General features: G+C 42.5%; 1 long non-coding RNA gene and 1 other non-coding gene across 2 annotated transcripts; both read right to left on the reverse strand.

Moving 5' to 3' along the window:
• Positions 1-239: 239 nt before the first annotated feature.
• Positions 240-7,818, reverse strand: LOC125924434 (uncharacterized). The gene is made up of 2 exons (XR_007458415.1): positions 7,465-7,818; positions 240-528 (listed from the first exon to the last, which is right to left on the reverse strand). It is a non-coding gene; the product is annotated as an uncharacterized LOC125924434 (long non-coding RNA).
• A 2,248-nt stretch (positions 7,819-10,066) lies between these two features.
• Positions 10,067-10,173, reverse strand: LOC125925003 (U6 spliceosomal RNA). Its single transcript, XR_007458659.1, has one exon. It is a non-coding gene; the product is annotated as a U6 spliceosomal RNA (small nuclear RNA).
• Positions 10,174-17,963: the final 7,790 nt, after the last annotated feature.

Raw genomic sequence — 17,963 nt, forward strand, 5'->3', positions numbered from 1 at the left:
ATTTTGACAGAGAGAGAGAGAGAGAGAGAGAGAGCATGCGTGCATGAGCAGAGAAGGGCAGAGAGAGAGAGAGAGAGGGAGAGAGAGAATCCCAAGCAGGCTCCCTGCTGTCAGTGTGGAGCCTGATATGGGGCTCGATCCCACGGACTGTGACATCATGACCTGAGCCAAAATCAAGAGTCAGACGCTTAACCGACTGAACCACCCAGGCGCCCCTAGACAAATTATTTTTAACTGCAGGGCTTCTCAGGATCTTTAATATGTCAAGATAATTGTGAGACATGCTGTGACAGGGGGTTGAATCTCCAGACTTTTCTGATCATGGATCCTTTCGTTCTGGAACAGCTCACAGGATGAAGGGCTGTCACAACACACCTGAAAAATGCTTTCCTGCTCACCTGCTCAGCTCAGGCATTTCCTCCCTCGTTCAGTGCCCATCTCTATCTTTCAAAAATGTTCTCATGGTTGAGTGCCTCCATGGAGTAGACGTTTCTCTCTGCTAAGTTTGTATTCTTTGTTCCATATCTCCTGTAGCACGCACATGGCATAATGGTTAATATTATAGCAATATTATATTTGCATTATAGATACATGGTCATATAGTCTTTTCTGAGGGCAATGGGTGCTATTTGCTTTACTATTACATGATTACCAGGAAATGCTCAAGTGTTCATCAGGGAGTCAAAGAAGATATGCTCCAAGGTAACTCTCAAGCTGCCCTAGATTTGGAGCCTTCACTTGCTAAAACATTTTTAACCTCCGCTTCACTAACCCATCGCTATGTGAGTTTAATAGGCTATGGTGAATGACTCCCTCATCTTCTTACTCCACATCCAGCCCCAACACATTCCTGAGTACTGTGGATTTGACTTCTGAACGGTCTCTCCCATCCTTAGCTTCCTTTCTATGCCCTCTGCCACTGCCCTTGTCCAAGTTCTTATCATGTCGCACCTGCATTATTCCAATGGCCTCCTGGCCATTTCCCATTTCCCATCCTCAGCCTTGTTCCTCCTCTCATCTATGTTCCATTGTAATGCCAGGATCCTGATCTTGTTCTTCTGCCTAAAAGCCTGAACACAGTTGCCCATGGTTTATAAGATCACGTGGGAAGGGCTAGCGTGGCAAACATGGCCCTCCCCACGTGGGACCTTTGCCTCTTAGGCTTCATCTGCTGTTCTGCTTTTCCATGTCCCCTCCATTCCAGTGACTGTGGCTCCGCACAGCTTCATGGATACACTATGCCCTTTCAAGATGCCACGTTGTTCCTTCCACGTGGGATGCCCTTCCCCTCCTCCATCTGGCAAATGTCTCGTCATTGGAAGACCATTCCAAATATCACCCCAGGAAGACTTCTCATCTTCCCAAGGTGCAGTGAAAACTTCTGCTTCATTACCCGTCAGTGGTAACTGTATACACGTCTTTGGCAGAGCTCATGTCTAATTGCATCATAATTATAATGTATTGGTTTAGATACTGTCTCCCTCACTATAATATGAATCGTGTGAAACACAAATGACCCCCTTTATCCTTGCATCCCCAGCTCTTAGCACAGTGCCTAGCAAAACATATCTGTGACTAATAACGGCTAACGCTTAATGAGCCTTTACTATGTGCCTGGGCACTGCACTAAGTATCTTTGTGGGTGAGCTTGATTATTTCACTTATTTCTCACACAGCCCTGTGAGGAACATTGTGTTAATGTTTCTGTTTTGCAGCAGAGAAAAATGAGCCTTGGCGTAGTTAGAAACTTTCTGGTGCAGCTATTTCTGTGTGTTTCATAAAACTGGTAACTGGTAGAACTTCTACTGGAACCTGGATTTATCCACTTGTTGTCCTTTTTTGTTTAAAAACTGTTTATTTATTTATTTTGAGAGACAGAGAGAAAGAGAGGGAGAGAGAGGGAGAGAGACGGAGAGAGAGAGAGAGAGAGAGAGAGAGAGAGAGAGAAGGGGAGACAGAGACAGAGAGGGAGAGAATCCCAAGAAGGCTCTGCACTGTCAGTGCAGAGCCCAGGGTGGGGCTTGATCCCACCAACTGTGAGATCATGACGCCAGTCAAAATCAAGAGTCAAATGCTTAACCAACTGAGCCACCCAGATGCCCCTATCCATTTTTTTCTCCTAATATGAGCTATTAGTATTCCCTGAATGAATACATGAACAGTCATTTGAATATTTAAAATGTGTATCTTCAAGCAGCAGACCAGGACCATTTCCTTGGCTTGGTAAAGGGAGAGGAAGCCTCTGGGCAGAGGCGTTAACACGAGCAGAGCCTGAAGAGAAGGGGTGTAGACTCAGGGAAGTGAGAACACGTACCCCAGGATGCAGAGTAGTAAGTGACCGAGTCAGGATTTGAACTCATGTAGGTTTCCAGTATGGGGTCCCTGAAGCTTGGCTTCTGCTTCCAGCAGCCCCCATCTCCAGGGAAATTCCAACACTAAGCATTTCTGGTTGTAGGTTCAAGCAGTCAAGAGGGAGCCCCCTGTTCCCTGGGGAAGGCCGCTCCTATCTTCACTGCCAACCCCCCACTCTCTCCTCGTCTCCACTTGATGCTGAATGTGGCTGGAGAAAGACAGCTGCTGTGTCACCAGGAGGAATCAGTGCTACTTAACAAGCACCCGCTTCCCTGGTCTGTTCACTCTTCCAGCCGTTTCAAACGCTACCCTCTCTGCTATACCTCTAGTATTCTCTCTCTCTCTCAACTCATGAACTTGACTCCTATTACAAGGAGAAATCTTAAACCCTACAGGAAACCTCTGGGAGCTTTGCCACTTTATTTACCAGCTTACCCACATTGGGCACATGTGTTCTACCTTCCCTCATATTAGTGGTCAGACTCTATACTCCCCTACTGGACTGGCCTCTGTTGTGTCCTCTGTCTCATCCTCTTCCACTGATAAGAACATACATCATCAGCAATTCTTCCCTCTCCCTCGATCAATCATCAATGGGTCACTCTCGTCCACATACACACATGCTGTAATTTCTACTCCCTGGGGCTTTGCATGTGCCGTTCCCTTTCCTTGCCATGCTGTTCCAGGAAATATTTGCAAAGCTTGTCTCTGTTTCCTTTGGATCTTTGCACAAGCATCCTCTCCTGACCATGATGTTGAAGAGTGCAAAAACTGCAGAGCTACGATCTCCTTTACTTTTGGAAGTAAAAAGAAGCAAAAATGTGAAAACAAAGGAAAGATTTAAATTTTTTTTAAAAAAGTGCAAAAATGTCACCCTCCCTATCCTGTTTTAATTTTTCTTCATAGTATTTACCACCACCTGACATGCTATAGACTATTCATTTGATCTTCCAGGGCAGGGTTTTTCTTTTTCTTTTTCTTTTTCTCTTTCTTTTCCATTGCTGTATCTCAGCATCTAGAACAATGTCTGGCATACAACAGACCCTAATGAATGTTTGTGTAGAAAGACGGCTTCAGTGACTTCCCTTCTCTGACATCCCTGCTGGTTGGTAGCAATGGTGTGATTTTTCCTTACAAAGAGGGACAGCTATTCAGAAGGATATTACCACCCACCGCTTTCACTCAGAAGTTCTTAGAGCAGAGCTTCTTAAACTTTGATGTGCATTTGAATTGCCTGGGAATCTTGTTAAAATTCAGCTTCGGATCCAGCAGGTCTGGGGGACCTGAGACTCTGAATTTCTAACCAGCAGCCAGGTAGGTCATGTAGATGCTGGCGATCCAGACCACACATTGAGTGGCAAGGCTGCTCTGCTCATCTTAAGCATGGTTCTGTTTTCTTTTTTTTAAGAAATGGAGCGAGTATACATATTTGCATAGCATATTTACATATTTACAGTGTAAACATGACCCTGAGTTCAAGCAGTTCTGGGGTCAGTGCAGCCATAGCTGCAGGACACTACATTTGTGCTGAGTTTCATCCATCATTATACATGCCACGGGAGGAACTGTTTGTAGTCTGTTGAATGATGACTGTCCGTTGTTCTGGGCAGATTTAGTTTTGTTTGCTTTTGGGGTGTGTGTGTGTGTGTGTGTGTGTGCGCAAGAACATTATTATTGATGCTAATAAGTTTCCTGGCAATTGTCTGTTGCAATTTGCCATGTTTTGGCATGAAATCAGTACAAAGACAAGTCCTGTCTTTCTGCTCAGGTTATTATTACATCACTCTCCTTCTGTCCAGAGAACAATGTGGAGTGCTTCCTATGATAATCACCAGCATCAATTAGTTTTAAAATCATGGTCAGGAACTCCCCACGCGGAGTGTACAGTTTGTGTGTGCCACAAAGGGACCCGGCTGGGGAAGGGCAAGTGGAGACTGAAAACCAGTCAGCACCCCTTTGCCAGGTCAGGTGCTCTGGCTGGAGTTGCAATGCCTTCTTCACCGAGAGGGGGCGCCTTTTTGCAACTTGAATGAAACTACCTGATGTTTGCTAACTGGTCCTAAAGCTAGAGGGAGCTACAAAGGCAAATAGAGGGCGCTAAGCACAGCACTCTGGTTTTAGGCAAGTGGAGGTACAGGGGGCCACAGTACTTGTCCGGGTTCTTATCGGCATCAGCATGTAACATTTATTGAGGTCTTATGATGCACAAGGCGCTGAACCAATTGTTGTACATACATTGTCTCATTTGTCCCCTACAATGACAACCCCCCAAATTAAGTATTATTATTATTTATGTCATCCTTGCTTATAGAGATGTAAAACTTGGAGAGGTTAAGTGACTTGCCTAGGGTCACGAAGCTATGTTAAGTGTATTTTTACAAAATGCGCATCATGATTCTCAGGTGAGTATTAAATGATCACATGTCAAAGATTTTTAGTCTTTAATTTGTGTGAGAACCAGTAGGATATTAAAGCTTACCCAAAGAGCATTAGAGAATTTAGGTATATGCAGATGATTTAACAAAGAAATACAAGGAAAGCCTGGTAGCCTAGATAATGCCTCCCCACCCTCCAAAGATGTCCACATCCCGATGCTAGAACTTGTGAATACGTCCCCTTAAAGGTAAAAAGGACTTCGCAGATGTAATTAAGTTGTAGATTTTAAGATGGGGAGATTATTCTGGATTATCTGGTAGTGCAGTGTCATCACAAGCATCCTTATACAAGGGAGGCAGGAGTGTCTGAGTGAGAGACAGAAGAGTGAAAGCAGAGGCTGGAGTGATGCGCTTTGAGGATGGAGGAAGGGGCCACAAGCTACAGAATGTAGGTGACCCTGGAGGCTGGAAAAGGCAAGGAAACACATCCTCTTGTAGAGCCCCCAGAAGAAACCAACCCTGCTGGCACTTGATTTTAGCCCATGAACCTGATTTTGGACTTCTGACTTCTAGAACTAAGATAAGTTTATGTTGTTTTAAGCCCTAAGATGTGGTAAATTATCATAGCAGCAGCAGGAAATCAATACAGAAATATTACTGGATTAGATGGAAAGCTGGTTAATGTCCAACAGGGCCATAAACCATAACCCTTGGAACCAATTCTACCACCAGAGTTAAATTATTTGCATCTTAACTGGACCAAAATTTACAAGTTAACCTCTGCCCCTACAGAAACGAAAATTGCCTACTCAGTAGAAAGTCAAGTCCAAAAACTGCACCAAAAGAACACCCAGGAACCTCTTCTGCATATTCCCAAGTTTAGGATGCTGTTCTAGAGAGCTACAAAGTGGAGCAGCTAGGATTTGAACCAGGTTCTTCCAAGTGCAGGGCTTATGCTCTTAACTATTAATGGACATACCTTCTCACTAGCATTAGTTGGTAGAGTAGCAAGGCAGTCTGGGACAAAGAAAATTGTGCACAGAAACTGAGAACACAGCTCAAAGTTGCCAAGGTGAATTTACCAACTCATTCATGGTGCTTTGCCTGAACCAAGGATTCATTCCCTTCCTTGTGCCGGTGGTGGGAATTCCTGCTCTAGGGCTGTCTGGCTGGCTCAGTCTGTAGAGCATGCAATTCTTGATCTCAGGGCTGTGAGTTTACGCTCCATATTGCATGTAGAGATTTGATTAAAAACAAAATCTTAAATAAATTCCTGCTCTAGCTCTCTGAGAACTTAGCATCAAATTTTTAACAGGTGGTTTAGATAGGTTCCCGGTTGGCATAACTTGAGAGATGCAGTGCAAAGCTTGAATCTGCAACCCCCACCCCCCCACCTTGCTCAGGAGAAAAGGTCCCTGAAAGTCCCTTCTTTAAAAATATATTATGTGGTTAGGCATCATGGCACCTTGCCTAGTAAATGCTTGATAAAAGCTTGACTTGCATGTGGTTTGGGGGAAGGGAGAGGTGAAAACTTGGGGGTTGGGAAAGAGCTAGCAGGAGCAAATGAGTTCTTGGCACTGGCATGGTACTTCTAAGAGATGGTGCAGTGAAGGTCCTAACTGAGGTTAGGAACTTTCATAGGGAAGTTGGACCTGTGGTAGGACAGGTGAAGTGTGGCCAGTGTCTTGAAAGAGGGCTGGAAAATGTAAGTTTACCTTTTAAGGCAATTATTCTAGACACTGATTGAGTCTTAGAACAAACTGGGGGGAATTAAGAAATACTAGTTCACTGACCCTACATGAGTTTTCTAGGGTTGCCATGACAAAGTAGCACAAAGTAGGTAAGCAAAAACTTACTTTCTCATAGTTTTGAAGGCTAGAAGTTCAAGATCAGTTGTTTTTTTTTAATTTTTAAAGTTTATTTACTTATTTTGAGAGAGAGAGAGAGAGCATGCACGAGAAGGGGAGGGAAAGAGAGAGAGGGGGAGAGAGAGAATCCCAAGCAGGTTCCATGCTCAGCACAATGTGGGGCTCATACTAGATACTTTCTTGAGGTTTCTTTCAGTTCTAGGATTTCTTATTCTGAAGGCAGTTGTAAGGTTAGTTTATGGTGGTGCTGAGTGTTGGAGGAGACAGGAGGAGAGTCACTTGGTGCTAATGGCCACCACTGCAGCCATCCCAGCCCCCCCCCCCCCACCATTATCACCATTAGCAGCATCACCAACACCACTGGGTCCGCCACCATGTTAAATGTTTATTTATTTTGAGAGAGAGGAAGAGCCTGCACACGAGTGGGGAAGGGGCAGACAAAGAAGGACAGAGAGAATCCCAAGCAGGCTCCATGCTGTTTGCACAAAGCCTGCTGCGGGGCTCAACCCCACAAACCGTGAGATCATGACCTGAGCCGAAACCAAGAGTTGTAGTCTTCACCGGCTGAGCCACCCACGTGCCCCTTCACCACCATTATTACAAGCATCGTCACCATCGCCAGTGCTGTCTCTATGCCTGCTGCCATCACCCCTCTGCCACAGGCATCAGCACATCGTCATGGAAAGCACCTCCGTCAAACTCCCATCCCACGTGCCTGTGCTCCATATTTCACCTTCCAAGGGACTGAAATGCTCCAGTTTAAGGCTGGGGCATGACCCTTCTTTTAATTTTTTCATTTAGGACTCGGCAGTAAACAGTGACATAACATAAACCTAACTAAACACGGATTAAGCAAAACAGAAACTTACTGGCTCATGGAAGTGAAAAGACCAAGGGCAGCTCTGGCTTCAGGCATGGCAAGATTCAGGGCTCCCAGATGTAATCACGTGTCTCTGCCTGCCGCATGCTTTGTGCTCTGTTGGCTCAGTCTCAGGCTCCCTGAGGGGGTAAGATGGCAGGTCTAGCCTCTCGTGTCCTCTCAGATTTCTGGTACAATAAGAAAGAAAGGCATAGCATTCAATAATTCAAAAAATACTTATTGAGGGGCCACTACATGTCAAGGGCTCCTCTACGTGCTGGGGATGTAGAGAGAAAGAGGTAGGAGAGCTTTGGGTCATCCTGGGGCTTTCACACGAGAGCCCTTGGGGGCTCTGATTGAACTGTCTTTGGACACGTGCTGTCTGTGGACCAATCACTGTAGCCAGGAGTATGTGATACGCTAATTGGCTTGGGCTGGGTCACGTGCCCCATTACCAAATGCCAGTTACTTTTTGAGTGTCGGGCACTCAGTCATAGTGATATTTGTGGTGTGCTCCCAGGGCATAACCCAGGGACTTGCATGATAATAAGCAAATGAGAAATGACATGAAACCAGTGAACAACTGAGTAAGCAAAAGAGAGAAAGCGTGGTAGGCAAATGTATAAAAACACATGAAAAGCGGACAGATCTGAACAAGTCAAACCATACAATGATGGCCATCAGTTGCCAGAGAACAGATATAGTATTCACTGTAGATTATTTGCCAAAAATACTTGCGCTGTGTTTTTCTTATCAGGATAAGAAAATCCTGCTCAGTATTCTGGGCAGCATTAGAAACAAAAGGAAACTTACTTGTAGTTACTTTCAGAGTTGCCCTTGGGGCCAATAAAACCCAGGGGTCACTCTGGGTCTAGCACTTTGAGGAGCTCGTGAAAGAAGAATTGGAGACAGCTCACAGCTGGCAGCTAAAATATGTTGATGTCATTATGTAAATGTCTGCTACCTTCACTTTTCCTCTTTCACTGTCTCTGCCTGCTATGGGCGCCTGGGAAACATTTCTCCCCAGTGCCTGGTGTTCTCGGGCAAAGCTTTCAATTCCTTTGATAGAGGCTGCCCTCTGTGTTCCTTTTATGCATATTTCAATTGGTAAAAAAAAAAAAAAAAAAAGTACGAGTGAAGAAAAAAGTCTAGAAGAAAAATTTACACCTGTAAAACTTAGCATGTAAAAGAGCCTTCCACCGGTCCTGGATTCTAAAAGTTTGGTTCCATCTATCTTGTACAACACCTAGATGGGTCAGCACTTGAAGGAATGTGTGTGATTTTAGTCATTCCGCCACTCAAGGAAGGACATGCAGAGGACACGTCAGAAGAGGCAAACTAAATTATTAAGAGGAACCTACATCTGAGCAAGAGCTCAAAAGGTATGGATTCAAGTATGGAAAGACCAAAGCTTTGAAGAAATAAGCAAATGCTATGAATTCACGAAAGACATAGAAAGTATGTCTGTAAGTAAACTTGTTGACCAAATTTCAATGGACCCAAATAAGAGGGGCACCCATGAAGTTTCAAAGGGCTAAAAGAATTACAAATATTGAGTGTGAGTGTTTTAAACAATGGAGATAAACACATGAAATTCAGTGACTTTAGAAGGAACAGTGTTTGAAAAGATAAAGTCCTTAAGAATTTGCGTAAATTCACGGACGACAGACCAAGAGTGAATCTCCCGACCCCGGAGGACGGTCTAGATGAAGCCCTGCCAACAAAGGACAATCGCGTCCACCCTCAATGCTTCTGTCAGAGATGGAGGGTAAGACAAGTGCGCAGATGGATCACGGGCAGGCTCGGGACAGCTCCCAGCAATGCTTTGAGAATAAACAAGGAGATCTGCTGATTATTTGAGGGTTTGGGTTTTTTGTTTTGTTTTTGTTTTTGTTTTTTAACATTTATTTATTTTTGAGACAGAGAGAGACAGAGCATGAACGGGGGAGGGGCAGAGAGAGAAGGAGACACAGAATCGGAAGCAAGCTCCAGGCTCTGGGCCATCAGCCCAGAGCCTGACGCGGGGCTCGAACTCAGGGACCGCAAGATCGTGACCTGAGCCGAAGTCGGACGCTCAACCGACTGAGCCACCCAGGCGCCCCATTTTGTTTTTGTTTTGACACGGAGGGTTATCATTAGAGTTAACACCATGAATAAATGATTAAGCAAATGATAAATGAAAATGACGAATAGAGGGCTTTTTGTAACTTTTAATTTTGAAATAACTATAGACTCATAGGAAGTTGCGAAAAATAGCACAGTCACATATGTCCTTCACCCAGCTTCCCCTAATGGTGATAACAAGCTGTAGTGTGATATCAAAGCCAGGACATTGACATTAGTATATTACCGTTAACTAGACTACAGACCTCATTTTGCTTTTATAATTTTTTTGATTTTATATGTAGTTTATTATGAAGATGACATTGCCACAAATGTATTTTATAAATTATAATGAGTATGTCAAAGTCTGCTATAAATTTTTTATTCCTCACCACCAAAGAACAAAAACCCTATGAGCTGTGGCTAAGAAAGTAATCACTGTTATAATCCATTCTGGATTCTTATTCCTCCAATTTTATTAACCCTCCTCGATACGCTTTACACCCCTAAAACATATGGAACGCTTCACGAATTTGCGTGTCATCCTTGCTCAGGGGCCATGCTAATCTTCTCTGTATCGTTCCAATTTTAGTATATGTGCGGCCAAAGCGAGCACATTTTATAATTTTTTTTAAACTAGGCTTCATGCCCAGGGTGGAGCCCACCATGGGGCTTGAACTCACAACCCTGAGATCAAGACCTAGGCTGAGATCAAGAGTCAGACACTTAACCGACCTAGCCACCCAGGTGCCCTTGTTTTTATCATTTTTGAAGACTGCATTCATTTGTGTGTGTCCGTGTCTATGTAATTGTATTTCGTGAATAGATTCATATAACTACCATCACAATCAAGACACAGAGCCGCTTTGTCACCATGGGAGAACTCCTTCATGCTACCTCTTGTATTCCCACTTTCCTATCCTTTCCCTCCCCTGGCAACCATCAATCTACTCTCCATTTCCATGTGGGGGGTTTGGGTCATTTTTTTATAATGTTACAGAAGTAGAGTCATACTTCAAAAGGTATGCAACTTTTACAGACTGACTTATTTCATTAAGCATAATGCCCTCAAGGATCATTCAGGTTGTTGCACATTCCAATACTTCATTTTTCTTGTTGAGCCGTATTCCCTCCTTATGCATATCTCAGAGTTTGCTCTACCACTCACCCAGAAAAGAACATTGCAATTGTTTTCAGTATTTTGCTAGTTTAAATAAAGCTGCTATGAACATTTGTGTACATGTTTCTGCATGAATATAAGTTTTCGTTTCTCTGGGATACATGCCCAAGGAGTGTGATTACTGGGTTATATGGTAAGCGCATGTTTGGTTTTATAAGAAACTGCCAAACTGTTTCCCATAGTGCTTGTACCATTTTACGTTGCCATTAGCGATGCCCCAGAGATCCAGTTTTTCTGGGTCCTCACCAGCTTTTTGATACTATCACTATTTTTTTTATTTTAGCTATTTGAATAGGTGTGTAGGGATATATAATTGTGGTTTTAATTTGCGTTTTCTTAATGGCTACTGATGTTCAATAGCTTTTCTTGTGCTTACTTGCCATCTGTAACTCCTCTCTTTTGAAATATTTGTTCATGTGTTTGGGCCATTTTCTTATTTGATTCTTTGCTTTTATAGTGTTGAGTTTTGAGAGGCCTTTATATAGTTTTCATACAAGGCATTCATCAGATATGTGACTTGCAAATATTTTCTCCTACGCTGTAGTTTATTTGTTCATCCTCTAAACAGGGTCCTTCGCAGCACAAAACGAGTGGAGGTTTTAAATTCCCATTTAGAAAAGCCTGGCCTCTACTCGAGAGTGCTGGACACGGTCACTCCATTGGTTGCTGCTCCTGAGGGCAGATCATGGGTCTCATTCCCATTTAGGTGTGCTCATTCAGCTTTAAAATGGCTGACCCTCCACCCCCCATGCCCCCGCCCCCCAGGGGTTAACTCTATTCAGTGGCCACAAATCAGTGTTTTTCAGAACATCGCAAAAAGGTGAGCTGTGAAAGAGTGGTCCACCACTGAGAGAACGGTTCAAAGGGCATGTCCTCACTGATCCAGGAAGTGAGTCTGGAGAATCATCCCTTCTTAGAAAACTGGAAAATGCACCATCACCAGTATGGAGTGATGAAAGCCAGCATTCCTAATGTCAGGAGGGTTCTCAGGCCATTTCACCACAACATCAAGTAACAAACAGACTTGAATTCATTCAGTGGATTTAGCCAAAGAAGAGGGCCAAAATACACACGGAATTCAAAACCCGAAATAATCTCCAGTTTGAGTCATCCAATGCACTTGTCTACATTGATTGCATTCACCAGATAAAAGCCAGCTCTACTCCATGAGGCAAACGCAGCCTCAGCTCAGGTTAAGGGTTGCTGCCACGGGGACTACAAGAGTAGAGATTTTCTGACACACTGCTGGCATGAAAGGAACGGATTACAACTCCATCTTATGTAAATTTCCACTGGGGAAAAAAAGATTAAAAGGAAAATAATCATGCTTTAGTCATTTTCATTTAGGGTAATAAGATCCTTTAATTCCTTCTTGGAAAAAGAGGCAACAGCTGTCCTGTCATAAATGGTAGGACACTTTACTTGACATTTTGCAGGAAACCAATCTTTAGCTGAAATTTTGACCTAACGTTTGCACCAAGTTATGTTTTTAAGAGAAAGATAGATTTTCTTTAAATATATGACATAAGCCAATTGGCCCCAGAATGAAGAATTAAGTACACATTGTACCAACCTCGGTGTCTGAAGCAGACAAAGAAATCTTATTCTTCCTGCTTCTCCTGTCCAGGCTGAGCTGTTTGGAAGGAGGGTGAGCTATTAGGTAAATACTGTTTCACAGCGTTGGATGTTTGCTTTTGTGACATTCGTTGTCTTTCCGTTTTGGCTGCAGCCCCCAACTTTGATGTGACAGTGCACCACACCCGGCCCTCAGCCCCTGTGGTCACTTGAGTGAATGACTGCATCTCCTGCGCACAGCTCTTGGATATAGGTGCCATCATTATTGTTACTGCCACTTGCAAATGGGTGGGCTTCTCCTCAGGCAGGGTAACTTGCTCAAGGTGTCAAAGCTGCTAAGTGGGAATACCAGGATTGGAACTCTGAAGTTCATATTCTCTGCTCACTCTTGGCCCCTGTTAAGCTGAATGTCCATCTTTAATCTCCACCTGTAGCCCAGAATAATAGCTACTCATTATTGTTTTTCTCAGGGGCACAGAAGTCTGGACTGTTTTTTAGGTGAGTCCCCTGGAGAAGTTTATCTTATTTTGGGAATACTACTGGCAGCTGAGGATGGGGGAAATTTTATTTTTCCCTGACCTCCTCTGGGTTCTACAAGGAAGAGAAAAAAGTTTGTGAAGGGATAATACAGAAATTATCTCTCTCTTTGCTCAGCTAATGGGTAAGTGATTTGCCAGCTATGAGGTTTAGGGGACTAACCTCTCAACTTCCAGAGATGGGGCCCAGTGTCCAGGAACACCTGCCTGAGGGCCCAGAAGGAGCTGGGAGTCAAGTGCATAGCTCAGATTCCCTAGGAGAGCCCAAACTCATGTATCAGGGGCATCTAATACCCATGATTTTGTTTGTCAGTTTTGTTCACTGCTGGATCACTGGAACCTAGACTGGTGCCTGGCCAGGTAGTGGCTTCATAACATTTGTTGAATGAATAAATGAATGCAGGAAAGAATAAATATATCAGATGCTGGACAAACTTCCTATTTCTTCAGCCTCCGTGAAAATGAAGGAGATAGGGAGTCCTGCCAGCATCTGATACATTTAAAGACTTTCCTGGGAATTTTAGAATTATGGAGAAAGCAAGTTCTTTTTGGAGACAGTTGGCTTTAAGTATCACATTAGTCTGGAGTTGTGAGAGACTACCTTCTCTAGGAGGAGAGCCTGCTTGAGAATAAAGTCAGAACATGGAAAAGCAGAGTGGAGAGACATGTTGTTATCATGGTACCCCTGGATCTAGCCATATCTGAGGCTTAAATTAATCCTGACTCTAAAGTTGTATGAGCTGGTAATTTCATGTCTGTGTGGATTCCCTGTACGAATGCCTATTAAATTTGATTTTTTCCTTTTCTTTCTTCTTTTTTTTTTTTTAATCTAAGTAAGCTCCACACCCAGTGTGGGGTTTGAACTCATAACTCTAAGATCAAGAGTTGCATGCTTTACTGACTGAACCAGTCAAACCCTGATTTCTGCCTGTTAATCTGTATCATGTCAACCTGATTCTAAGTCTAGCTAGAAGGACCATAGGACAGAGGAAGTTCTGCCTCCCAGACAGTCGGTGGAGTTGGCAGGATGATGTTAACTTGCTGGACACCACTTACCCTGGACTCTGCTGGAGCTGAGAGATCCTTGGGACATCTGACAAGTAGCTGGCAGAAGGTGAGATTTCGTACCATATCACCATGTTAGCTTTCAAGAATCTCCATCTGCAGAATCCAAAGGAGCAAGAATGGTGAGAGTCCTTTTCTCTCTTTCAAAATTTAGGTTAGCAATAGAAAATATTTGTGGAACTAGTTCCTTGGGCCTAGTGACTCTTTGGCTAAATTTGGTAGAGTACTTTTTGGTTACTGATCCATTTCCTCCCAGATATGGTCTTTGTATTTTTTTGTCTGTGTCATGTGATGTGCACATGAGGTAAAGGTTACTGCAAAGGGCCATCCTGGAAGCCAAAGCTGCAAAATTGGTGGGCACAGGTCAAGCACTTAAAAGCTGTTAGAGTGCTCACCACTTCAAGAAGACTCCCGTCATAGGATAAATTGGTCGTGGAATGGATTAGGTTGACACTAGGTCACCTACCAACCTCAAGAAAACTTCTGTGGGGGCACATGACTGGCTCATTCACTAGAGCATGCAACTCTTGATCTTAGGGTCATGAATTTGAGCCCCATGTTGGGGGTTAGATTGTGTTTAAAATTAAAAAAAATATTTAAAACTTATTTTAAAAATCCCAAAATATCATTAAAAAAAAAAGAAAAATAAGAAAACTTCCATGCATCAAGGTACGCTGTAAAACATCACACAGTCTCCAACCCCCTGGCACATCCCTTTTAGGTAGTAGCATGGTTCCAAGAGACTCAGGCTTGACCAAGACTGTTGATATGCATATATTTTCCTTTTGTCTCATTCTATATCCTCAGAGCTTGGCTTTGTGACCAATGAGAATATTCTCTTCGTTTTCCACCATTGTAGGGTGTACTTACTGGGGTGCACTTTGGTGGCCAAACAGACTAGGGAACCAACTCTGACTCTCTCTCTCTCTCTCTCTTTCTGTCCAACTGTGCCAGCTCTCAGGGGTGTTTGTCATGAGAGGTTCCAGCCCATAGGAACCTTTGTTGTCTAAACTTTTGTTGCTTGTTAGTGCTGGAAAGTCCCATTCCAGTATTGCCTACCTGGTGTTACAGGTTAGCAAGTCTGTGACCGGAGGCATCTCACAATTTTGTGAGACCTGAGACACCATTTTCACCACATCGTTCTTACCATCTGTGCAATGAAGATATTTGCTCTCTTAGGCTAATTTTGGGAATGAACTTTTGGATTGTGGAACTGTATCACCTATGCCCTCTTCGGATGCATCTTGCATCTTTGGTAAACGCTTTAAGCCTTATTAGTTTGAGTTGCTGTTAGATCCTACTTGCCAATGGCCAGATGATGGATCCTTTAAATTGGCTATATTTAAAAGAAAATATTCTTTCTAGAAAGCTTTCAGTTTTCTTAGTAGTATAATGGCTAGCGTTGGGGACTCCCTTGATGAGATAAAATGACAGAAATTAGGCTTAAGTCTCAGAAATAAATGTCCATATCCAATGTAAATTTCCCTTAAAATCTGGCCTCATTTGCCTACAGGGCCTCATCTGCCCTATGAGATTTACAGGGAGCACTCAGCCCTAATCTCTAGGTTCAAAGTGTACAGGTTGCTCATGTAAATGCTGAAAGCCAGGAAATAAATTTAACAAAAGTATCTGAGACTGGCTCCTACCTTCCAGGGATTGAGAATCGGGCTCTGCCAGCTTTGGGCGTTCATATGCGATGCCCTTTGCAGGTGCATCCTAGACACCCTTCCACCCCCCGGTGCCAAGGAATTTGTGTCTCCTGGAGAGTGGCGATATCTTTTTAAATTATAAGCCCTTTTACTTCCACTTTTAAAATGTCCTACAAAATGCAGAGAGAAATTTGAAAGGTTAATGACTTATTCACTACTTTCCCTTCAGAGGAAAAGGGGACCAACATTTCTCCTCGTCCCTCCTACAAATGATCTGTGAAAAGACCAGTGTTACGGACTAATAGAAGCCAAGGTTGAATTAGAAAGCTCTTACTGAAATGCTTTATACAGACAAAAACCTTTTGATTCCAATTTTAGTTAAAAATCTCTCTAATATAGGGAAGCAGGTTTTGTTAAAAAGACAGGCCAATCGCTTAATACTCAGGCTGTAATCTAGTTCTTTGGGCAATTAAAAACAACTCATTGTCTTGCAAATCTATATGAGACCCAAATGGAACTACAGAAACGAGTCAAGTCCCACCTATTTACCAATCCCCAAACTTGCCTATTCCTCTTAAATGTTTGTGGATATTGTAAAAAAGATCAAGATTGGAACAAAATTGTCCTGTACTTAGGAGAAAGGAAGGTGAACTTTAAATCGCAATTACCCTGAAACTCTGAGAAAAAAACAAACAAACCCAAAAACTGTTTTGCACTCTTTCTGTGCCATGAAACTATAAATCTTACATCTTTAAAAAGAAAACTACCTGAAACTGAAGAAATAAAAGGGGAAAAGAATTAAAAAAAAATACTAACTCGGGGCGCCTGGGTGGCTCAGTCGGTTAAGCGTCCGACTTTGGCTCAGGTCATGATCTCACAGTCTGTGAGTTTGAGCCCCACGTTGGGCTCTGTGCTGACAGCTCAGAGCCCAGAGCCTGCTTCAGATTCTGTGTCTCCTTCTCTGTCCCTCCCCTGCTCGTGCCTTTTCTCTTTCTCTCTCAAAGAATAAATAAACATTAAAAAAAATACTAACTTCTAGAATGGCTTTTGTGCCAGACAATAGCATCTCTTAGACAGATATGCTCCAAATCTTTACCTTGGATAAAATGTAGATGCTTTCTCTCTGCCTTGGTGATGTAAATTTTCTGCCCCCATCTTTTAGAGGGCCTAAGAGCAATTCTTTGAAATAAAAAGGATTAGGAACTTTGGTGAAACATTTTTCATTAAAAAGAGAGAGAGAGAGAGAGAGAGAGAGAGAGAGAGAAAGGGAGATACTTGGAAATTGAGCTTTTAATGTCTTTCCCACAAATATTAGCAAAAACAAAATCTAGAAGATTATTTGCATCTCATCTGTGTTTCCATCCATCTCGTCTGTATGTGTATCTATCTGTGTTATATTTTTTCTACCTCTGGATGCTATTGCTAAAATTCATTTGTATAAGAGCTCTATTTAGTTGGTTTGAAGGCAACACCTTGTAAGAATCTGGCATTCCAAAAGTCAAACTAACCCAAATGTCTTTTCAAGTTCACATGAATCTGGGATAGTATTTGGTACCAAAGCCAATTTAAGGCTGTTGGTTTAATTAAAATAAAATTGTCTTTAGAGTTATGCATTAACATGTAAGGCTTTTATTTTACCCATGTTTAACAAAGGTCAAATGGGTTCTTATTTTCTCTGTTGCAAATTTGTCACAAAAAATTAGGATAATGGTTGACTTTGTCTAATGCCTCATGAAATTTTGTGGGCAATCTTAACGTAATTGTTAAGAACAAGTAGATTAAATAGATGTAAATAAGATTAAAATGTTTATAGGTAAACTTTTGGGTGGTAACCTGAAATTTTGGCATTTTGCTGAGTGAAATGATGAGCTGAGTGTGAATAGCTAGATCATTTCTAAATAAGATAAAATAATGAAATATTAAGTACTAAACATAGGTTTGTCTGTTTTTTGGCTTATTGCAAACAAACTAAAGATGAATATAGTTCTAGGGGTGCCTGGGTGGCTCAGTCGGTTGGGCGGCCGACTTCGGCTCAGGTCATGATCTCGTGGTCCGTGGGTTCGTGCCCCGCGTCAGGCTCTGTGCTGACAGCTCAGAGCCTGGAGCCTGTTTCCAATTCTGTGTCTCCCTCTCTCTCAGACCCTCTCCCGTTCATGCTCTGTCTCTCCCTGTCTCAAAAATAAATAAATGTTAAAGAAAAAAAATTAAAAAAAAAGATTTCTATAAAAAAAAAGATGAATATAGTTCTATTAGTAAACTTTGTGCTTTATTAAAAAATTATATTATGGAAAATATATATTTTTAGAAATTATAAAATATACTCATAAATTTGCTAACCAAAAATACTGGTATGAGAAACGATTCACAATTATTCACTATTTAGTTTACACTAGAAATGAAG

The sequence above is a fragment of the Panthera uncia genome, chromosome F2, assembly GCF_023721935.1.
Source record: "Panthera uncia isolate 11264 chromosome F2, Puncia_PCG_1.0, whole genome shotgun sequence".
Lineage (NCBI taxonomy): Eukaryota > Metazoa > Chordata > Mammalia > Carnivora > Felidae > Panthera > Panthera uncia.